Genomic DNA, 7,958 nt, shown 5'->3' with positions numbered 1-7,958 from the left:
CAAACGTGTGTGTCTACACTGCTTACAAATTTGAGTACATATCTGGTACACTGCTCACAAATTCGAGTACATATCTGCTAACAAATTTGAGTACATATATGCCGCACTGCTTACAAATCTGAGTACATATCTGTCGCACTGCTTACAAATTCGAGTATATATCCGCTGCTTACAATTCGAGTACATATATGCTGCACCGCTTCCAGGTAAAGTACATATCTGTTAGAATCAATTATAAATAAATTAGAAAACGTATTACATCACATATATTGTAGGATCATACAAATTAATCTATAATATTTCTTCAATACAGTATTAAATCATAGAAGAAAAATAGAAAAACCTACAAATCCACACTAAACACAGAAAAAGCTATACAAAACTAGCACATATTTCAGTATTGCGCATACGTACTCATGGATCGAACCCAAAAACAGTGGTAAAACTCCAAATAAAACAGAATCAGAAGAAGTTTATATCAGTACGCCATATACGTACTGCATATTCGTGAACTAAAAAGTCAACTGTATGTCAAGAAGAAGTGATGAATCCATGAATATAACCGAATCAAATCACATACTTCGGTATTACACATGTGTACTAATGGATCAAACGAAAAAACAAAAATGGCAAAACTCTGAACAAACAGAATCAAAAGAATTTTATATTAGTACACCAAATATGTACTGTCAATTCATACACAAAAACAAACTCTACACAAACAAAATCAAAAGAATTTTACACAAAAACAAACTCAGTACACCATATATGTACTGTCAATTCATAAACATATTTCAGTATTACCCATATGTACTAATGGATCAAACCAAAAAAAAGTGGCAAAACACTGAACAAACAGAATCAAAATAATTTTATATCAGTACACCAGATATGTACTGTCAATTCGTACACAAAAACAAACTGTAACAAACCTAAAAACATAAAAACGTCATAAAAATCAATTTCATCTTCATAATACAATCAAAAGAAGAAAAACGAAAAAAAATAATCAAAGAAGATGATTAGAAAACATACCTGGAAACACAACCAATCTTCTTGTCGTAAGTCATAACGATGCATCTTCTTCTTCTTCTTCATTCAAAATAAGCTAGGTTTCTGTCAGTACAGGATATACGTACTGTTGTTTCATACAAAAAAACAATAAAAACAACAAAATGGAACTAGTATGATCAAATCTAAAAACGAAATGAACCAAAAACGTGATTATTCATCTAGATCTAGTAAATAATCAAGAAATCAAACATGGAGATCAAAATCTTAATCAAACACAACAACGATTAGACCGTGAAAACCCTAAAATAAACATTACAAAAGAACACTCTTCATTTTAATCGGTAGAAACCAAAAAAATTGAAGAAAAATCTCCATCTGAATCTGCAGCAGCGGTGAGAGGAAAGAGAAGAAAAAACAGATCTGAAATATAAATAAGATTTCTCGTGCTTATAACCTGTTAAATAGGAAAGGTTATTTTTGGTATTTTCAAATTACGTATACCTGATTTCGCACATGTACATGACCTGGGCTTAAAAAATTTGGTCCATTTTCATGTTTTCTTTTAATTATGGACCTCTGATTAGTGGGCTTTAATGGATGGACCTGCTACTAACGAAGAACACTATAATGGTACCTATTGGTAATTCCTTCATTTGGTATCATAGGTGTCCAATCCTTTTAATTGACGAATTTGAAATTTTCACCTATATCTGGTCCATTACTAATTGAATTTGACACTTGTTGGTAAAATATTTAACAAGAATAATATAACTTGGTTTTAAAACTTTATTTACTAAATCTATATAGTTGCAACCAATGTAGTCAATATCGAATTTCGGTGAATATCGGGCGAATACCGAGACACGATATTTCGATGAATACCGATGAAATATCGTACAATATCGGTGAAATATCAGTCAATACCGGTAATATCGACATCCCGATGAAGCACCGAAACCGATATTATCGGTGGCATCTCGACCATCTCGGCCGAGATTGACTACATTGGTTGCAACATAACAAGACTAATGTATTGTCTTTCCAACGACCAAAATTAAAATAAATGAGAACGAGTAAATATATGTTTGAGGCTCCACCACCATATCTACATATCTATATATCATTAACATGTTTGAGCCCAACTTGAAAATTTATGTACCTTGACCATACATGGCCTGAGGTGTACATTTTAAATTTAGGAGTGAGCAACATATATAGATGATGTATATGGATTTGGTGTTAGCGGTGTCCAACCTTACCGACGACGGATTTAAGATTTTTAGCCGCGTGTCTATTACCCGTCATATTTGACGCCCGTGAGTAAGTAGATTGAAAACGGGTGGATTTGTGGATTTAAAATAAATAAATAAACAAACGAGGTAAAATGTTTAACAAAAATGATATAACTTGGTTTTAAAACTTTAATTATTAAAATCTAAATAGCTGCAACATAAGAAGACCAACATAACGTGTTTCCGACAACCAAAATTAAATATTTATCGATACGAAGGTCTCACCCAAAATTGATATTTTTGGAATATATTTGAGGATTTTCAATACATCTCAATAGGAAACTACGTATATCATTTATCAATTTTCTATCATAACCTTCCTATATATGTATTTACTAGAATCATCCTTAGGAACGGGTGTCTAATGGATAGGTGGTGTTCCAGTCCGTCAAGAGATTAAATCGGGTGTCGATCTACGAAAATACGTATTGTATTCAGTAAAATCCTGTTTTGCTCACCCCTAATTAAATTCCCTTTGAAAAGCCGATTTCGAAGGGCAAGACTTGGATTAAGGGTAAGCATGGGTTGTCCAACCTGCAACTCCGACCCAGTCCACCCAAAATTTTATGGGTGGACACCCAACCCACTCATAGGAAGATTGGACATATGTCCACTATCGAAAATTCATTAAATGTTGGATTCGGTACGGGTGCATGCAATGACGGACCTACAGCTGGGCTAAAGGGGCTTTAGTCCGGGTAGGCTTCACAGTCTACAAGCTATTTTTTTTTTTGCTCGACCAAGACTTCTAGTCCGAGTCTTAAAAGGAAATTTATCTTTCCTGAGTCCGTCCCTGGGTGCATGTCCTAGAAATTCTTGGAGGTTCTTTTAAAATCATGCGTATTATTATGAAAGTAAAGTTAGTAATTTATACCCAGTAATATATCTACTTTGTATTATTCATTTATGGATGTTTTAGCATTACACGTTCTTAGCAGATTACCGGAGGGTGTTATTTATTAAACATGTAAGAATATTTATCTAAGGATGACCAAGAATGTTATAAGTAATTAATTAAATACTCATTCCATTCCTTAATGGATGATCTATTCATTTTTAAATTTTGTCCATTAATAGATGACCTATATTATTAAATAAAGGGATATTTTTAAAACTCTCATTTTGATTGATTATTGTTAGTATATGAAATATGTATAATTTAATAGTCATGTTCAATGTAGTCAATATCGGCCGATATATCGGGCATATTTCGGATATCGGCCCAAAAAGAAGGATATCGGGGATACGATATTCGTCCGGTAATATCGGCCGTATCGGTCGAATATCGGCCGTTTCGGTCAAATATCGGCTGTATCGGTCGATACGAAATTTTCCTACATTTCCTGATATGAGACGGTATTGGTCGTTTTCTATAAAGTTTAAAGGTAATTTTGGCGAAGAAAGTCTTCCGGGTGGTAGTAGAGGTGCATGTAGCTCTCGAAGCAAGTCTACTAAAGTTACTCTTTTGTTTTTTTGATAAAATTGATGTTATCTATTATATCTTATCCGAAAATGTGTGGAGAAGTGTTTAATATAAAATTATAGTCTCTAAATCTAGAACCGATATTTCAACGATAATATCCCCGATATAAAATCGTACCAGTGTATCGGTCCCGGCCGAGATGAACCGATATCCGATATTAACTACATTGGTCATGTTTATATTCGTTAAGTAGGTGTTTTAAAATGATTTTCAATGGTATAAAGTTTTGAACTTCCGTGGTATAGTTCGAAAGATAAATCATTTCTAAATTTTACTGATTGTTATCCATAAATGTATAATTGTTAAAAATACTCATATCCCCTCTTTGCCTTAAAAACAATGCAATTTAAACTAGGTCATCTATTTTGGGCCGTCATCTGAACCATTGATACCTCTCCCGGCTCTTTCGACGTGTTGTAGAATATTTCATCCGCCATATACGCTTCTTATGGTCGGAAAAGATTGCTTGTCGTGGGGATCGATACTACTTTCTTCTAAGTTTTTATTTTTATTTATGCTGATAAATCGAAGCTACTACTTTGTGGTCAAGCAGTCATCCCCAACCACGAGTACATGAAATGTCGTATGGTCTTCCAAAACAAAGAAGGGCGTCAGCGCTGTTATGGGGCCGATCCTCATTACAAAACTGATGACTCTTGTGGTTGTTTGCGTGTGACCTTTGAAGTTTGAATCCCTTTACTTTAGTCGCGTGCATCCGTATTGGTGATCATTGTACGCCTAGGAGTTCCAAATTATGGAGGGAGATTAAATTTAGTGACGCATCCCCGTCTACTAACACTCTCTTTAACTGTTGTTTATTGATAGTCGTCACTAGGTATAATGGTCTAAGATGTTCCCCAGATAGCAGATATCTTCGTCAGTAAAGACAATTTCTCCATTTGAAATCGGATTGTAAGGCTTCCCCGCTACAATGGCCCTGATTGCCTTGGATGCTTCTTTGATTTGATCCTCGCTGAACCCCAAGGAATCGAAGAATTTTTGTGCTAAGATTGTTTGTGCGAACTTTCTCGCCAAAATTTTTGTGTTTTCGAAGATGGTCATCTTCTCCTCAACCTCACAAACTTCATTCTCAGTGACTTCCCAACGCCTCCAAACATCTCCGGTTGGGTCATGCGAGATCATCATGACTTGGTGTGTAATGGACCAAACGCCTCCAAACTTCCAGCAAAACTAAAATCCCATTCCGTCACTCGGAAGTCTATAACGATACGTAAACTTATTTGAAAAAAATGAAAGTAATAAATTAACAACAAAAAGATAATTTCGTTTTCTTAAAAGAAAAAGGTATAGGTTTACTTAGAAAGAAAAATAATCATAAGAGACATGTTTAACATTAAAACAGAAATTGTGGAAAGCAAGAAGATTTGATAGTCAACTCCCATTAGTTCATGAAACCATAACATTTACAGAAAGATTAATCAACTGTACTATTTTTAAACATCCATACTTGGAAAAACTAACTTAACATCAATAATAAATCATGAAAAGACATCATAATTTAACACCCAGAGAAAACTACCCAGCCCATGATATATATATACAAGGACAAGATATATACCACATTGTGTCCATAGCTCTACGCCGTAAGCTTTCCTCAGCTTACTACATCGAGCTAGCTCCAAACTCTTGAAACTCTATGGGAAAACAAAACAAAATGGGGTGAGCCCACAATCCAGTAGGGATATAACGGTAATCGAATGCAAAGAGTTAAATAATAAGGTGTCACAAGGCAAAAGAAACAACACAACATGGAATGAATTCTGAAATCTAAGATATACGAGTAAAAATGCCACAAGTAAGAACAGTAATAAGAACATTAAACTGAAATATGAAGTTCACAAATAAATGTAAAATAATCGTTCTTAAAATTTGTAGGCTACCGATCACTTAAGTTCAAATAAGATTTACTCCACTCTTTACAAGGCCAGTGCCAACGTCAGGGTAGTTCTGGTTACCAGCCATCGTTGCCGCAACGATCTTCCGGGTAGCCACCGACCGAGGTGGTGGCGCCCCAGTGGGCCTGACGGTCCTAAAGTAGAGTTCACTAGTTTCCGACTCAAATCACTAATCGTCAAGGAAACATCCAACAACAACAAGTTATGAAAACATCATAAATCCATAACTAAAATCTTACACAAATACAACAAACATTGGCATCAATTACGACATTCATAAGAATCAATAAAACATACATCCAGTAAAGTATCAAAATGTGGTATCATTCTTGTTTATAAACCCACAAACTTATTCCTTCATCACTTGATAGTAAAATTACAAGAGAACATTAAAACTATAAGATAGCCAAAACGAAATGTAACTTATCAAACCACTAAACATCAACAAGGTAGAAAAAAAAACTTGAGATGGATGTTAAGGAGATTTCTGGTTTTGAGCGTCTTTAATCCAAAATTTGCAGAAAGTGCATTAAGTAACGGAATTTGGAAAATCTCGTCTTGCTGGAAACAAGAGAATACCATCTTTCACATAAAATTTACAAGTAAAAATAACAAGGTAGATCGCGGAGTTAAAAGTTCACAAAGAAATCAGGACCTGAACACGTCGTCAGGAAATTTCAGATTTCACAGTCTTTACTCAAAAAAATCATACAAAAATCACCGTGTGATGGAATTTAACAAATTTGGTCTTGTTGGAAATCTAAGAAACTCCTCTTTAACATAAAAATTATATCACAAAGAAATGAATTTTATACCTATGTCAGAACCGTCTCGACAAATAGGGCAGGAACATGTTTCAGAAAAAAAATCAGTTTTTCGAGAGTCTTAAATCAAAAATTCGTATTAAAATCATTAGGTAATGAAATTAAGTCAATTTGGTCTATTTAGAAAGCCGAGGAATCCCTCATTAACATAAAAATGATAAGCAACAAATACGGGTTTGATATCTGTGTAAAAAGCCTATACCAAACAGGGCAGAAATCACGTTTTCAGAAATTTCATTTGAGCTAGTATAAGTTATGAATGTTACAAGATATATTTCTTTCCAGATATAGATAGGTTGTTACTGTATATCTTGTGTATATTCTTGTATATTTCTTCTTGACCAAGTTAGGGTTATTTTCCTGTTTTTATATCTTCAGTTCTTCTATATAAGAACAGTCTTATGTAATTGTATACATACACTCAATTCAATCAATCTATTTGATTCAGTTTAATCTATGCCATGACAGTTTCTGTCATGGTATCAGAGCCATACCCCTCTCAACCCACCCATGTCCATCCGTGTGTCCGTGGTTTCCGTATCACCCATCAGTGTAGCCCAGTCAGCGGCTTTCGTATCATACCAGTCAGTGTAGTCCAGTCAGCGGCTGTCATACCCATCAGTTCAGTGTAGCCCTAGTCTTTCAGGGGGGTGTTAAATAGTACCACATCGTCTAGGGAAACCTAGGATCCATGCTCAATAAGCCATGGGAAACCCTAACCTTGCAAGCCGGTTTTCGAGGTTAGTTAGGCCCGGGGATTTCTGATCAAGATCTAAACCAAACCGTGTTTCCGCTGCAACAAACAAACGACAACCAGTAACCAATATCATAATCATAAAACTCAAACCCTAGTGTCATATCTTCTTCATCATATCCCAACATGTCACGTGAAGATTATCAACCCATTACTGTGAAGTTTGATGGAACAAACTACAATCATTGGTCTTTCTTAATGAGAAGTTTTCTTAAGGGAAAAGCCATGTGGAAATATATTGACGGCAAAGCTAAGAAGCCTGCAAACGGAGTCGTTATCACTGACAAATGAAAAGATGCAAGAGAAGAAACTGCAGAGAGCTGGGAGATCAATAATCACAAAATATTAACCTGGATAAGCAACACAGTTGCAACACCTATAAGCATGCAACTTACAAGCTTTGAGACTGCCAAAGATGCATGGGAGTTTCTCTCAAAAAGGTATACACAGATAAACTTTGCTCAACGTTATAAACTAGAACATGATATTCGATCTATGAAACAACAGATGGAACAATTTGTCTCAGATTTTCATTATGAGATGTCAATAATATGGAACCAGTTAGCACTAATAGAACCAAACTGGACAGCTGATATGGAGTTATGGAAAAATTACAGAGAAGAGTCTCGATTAGTTCATCTCTTAATGGCATTAAGAGATGACTTTGAGACTGTG

The 7,958-nt window shown here is 35.0% G+C and overlaps 1 long non-coding RNA gene across 1 annotated transcript; it reads right to left on the bottom strand.

Moving 5' to 3' along the window:
• Positions 1-1,162, bottom strand: LOC113274019. Its single transcript, XR_003322713.1, has 2 exons — positions 1,036-1,162; positions 1-219 (listed from the first exon to the last, which is right to left on the bottom strand). It is a non-coding gene; the product is annotated as an uncharacterized LOC113274019 (long non-coding RNA).
• Positions 1,163-7,958: the final 6,796 nt, after the last annotated feature.

Source organism: Papaver somniferum, chromosome 4 (assembly GCF_003573695.1).
Source record: "Papaver somniferum cultivar HN1 chromosome 4, ASM357369v1, whole genome shotgun sequence".
Lineage (NCBI taxonomy): Eukaryota > Viridiplantae > Streptophyta > Magnoliopsida > Ranunculales > Papaveraceae > Papaver > Papaver somniferum.
The sequence above is the reverse complement of the archived record's forward strand: the minus strand, read 5'-3'. Positions and strand labels throughout refer to the sequence as shown.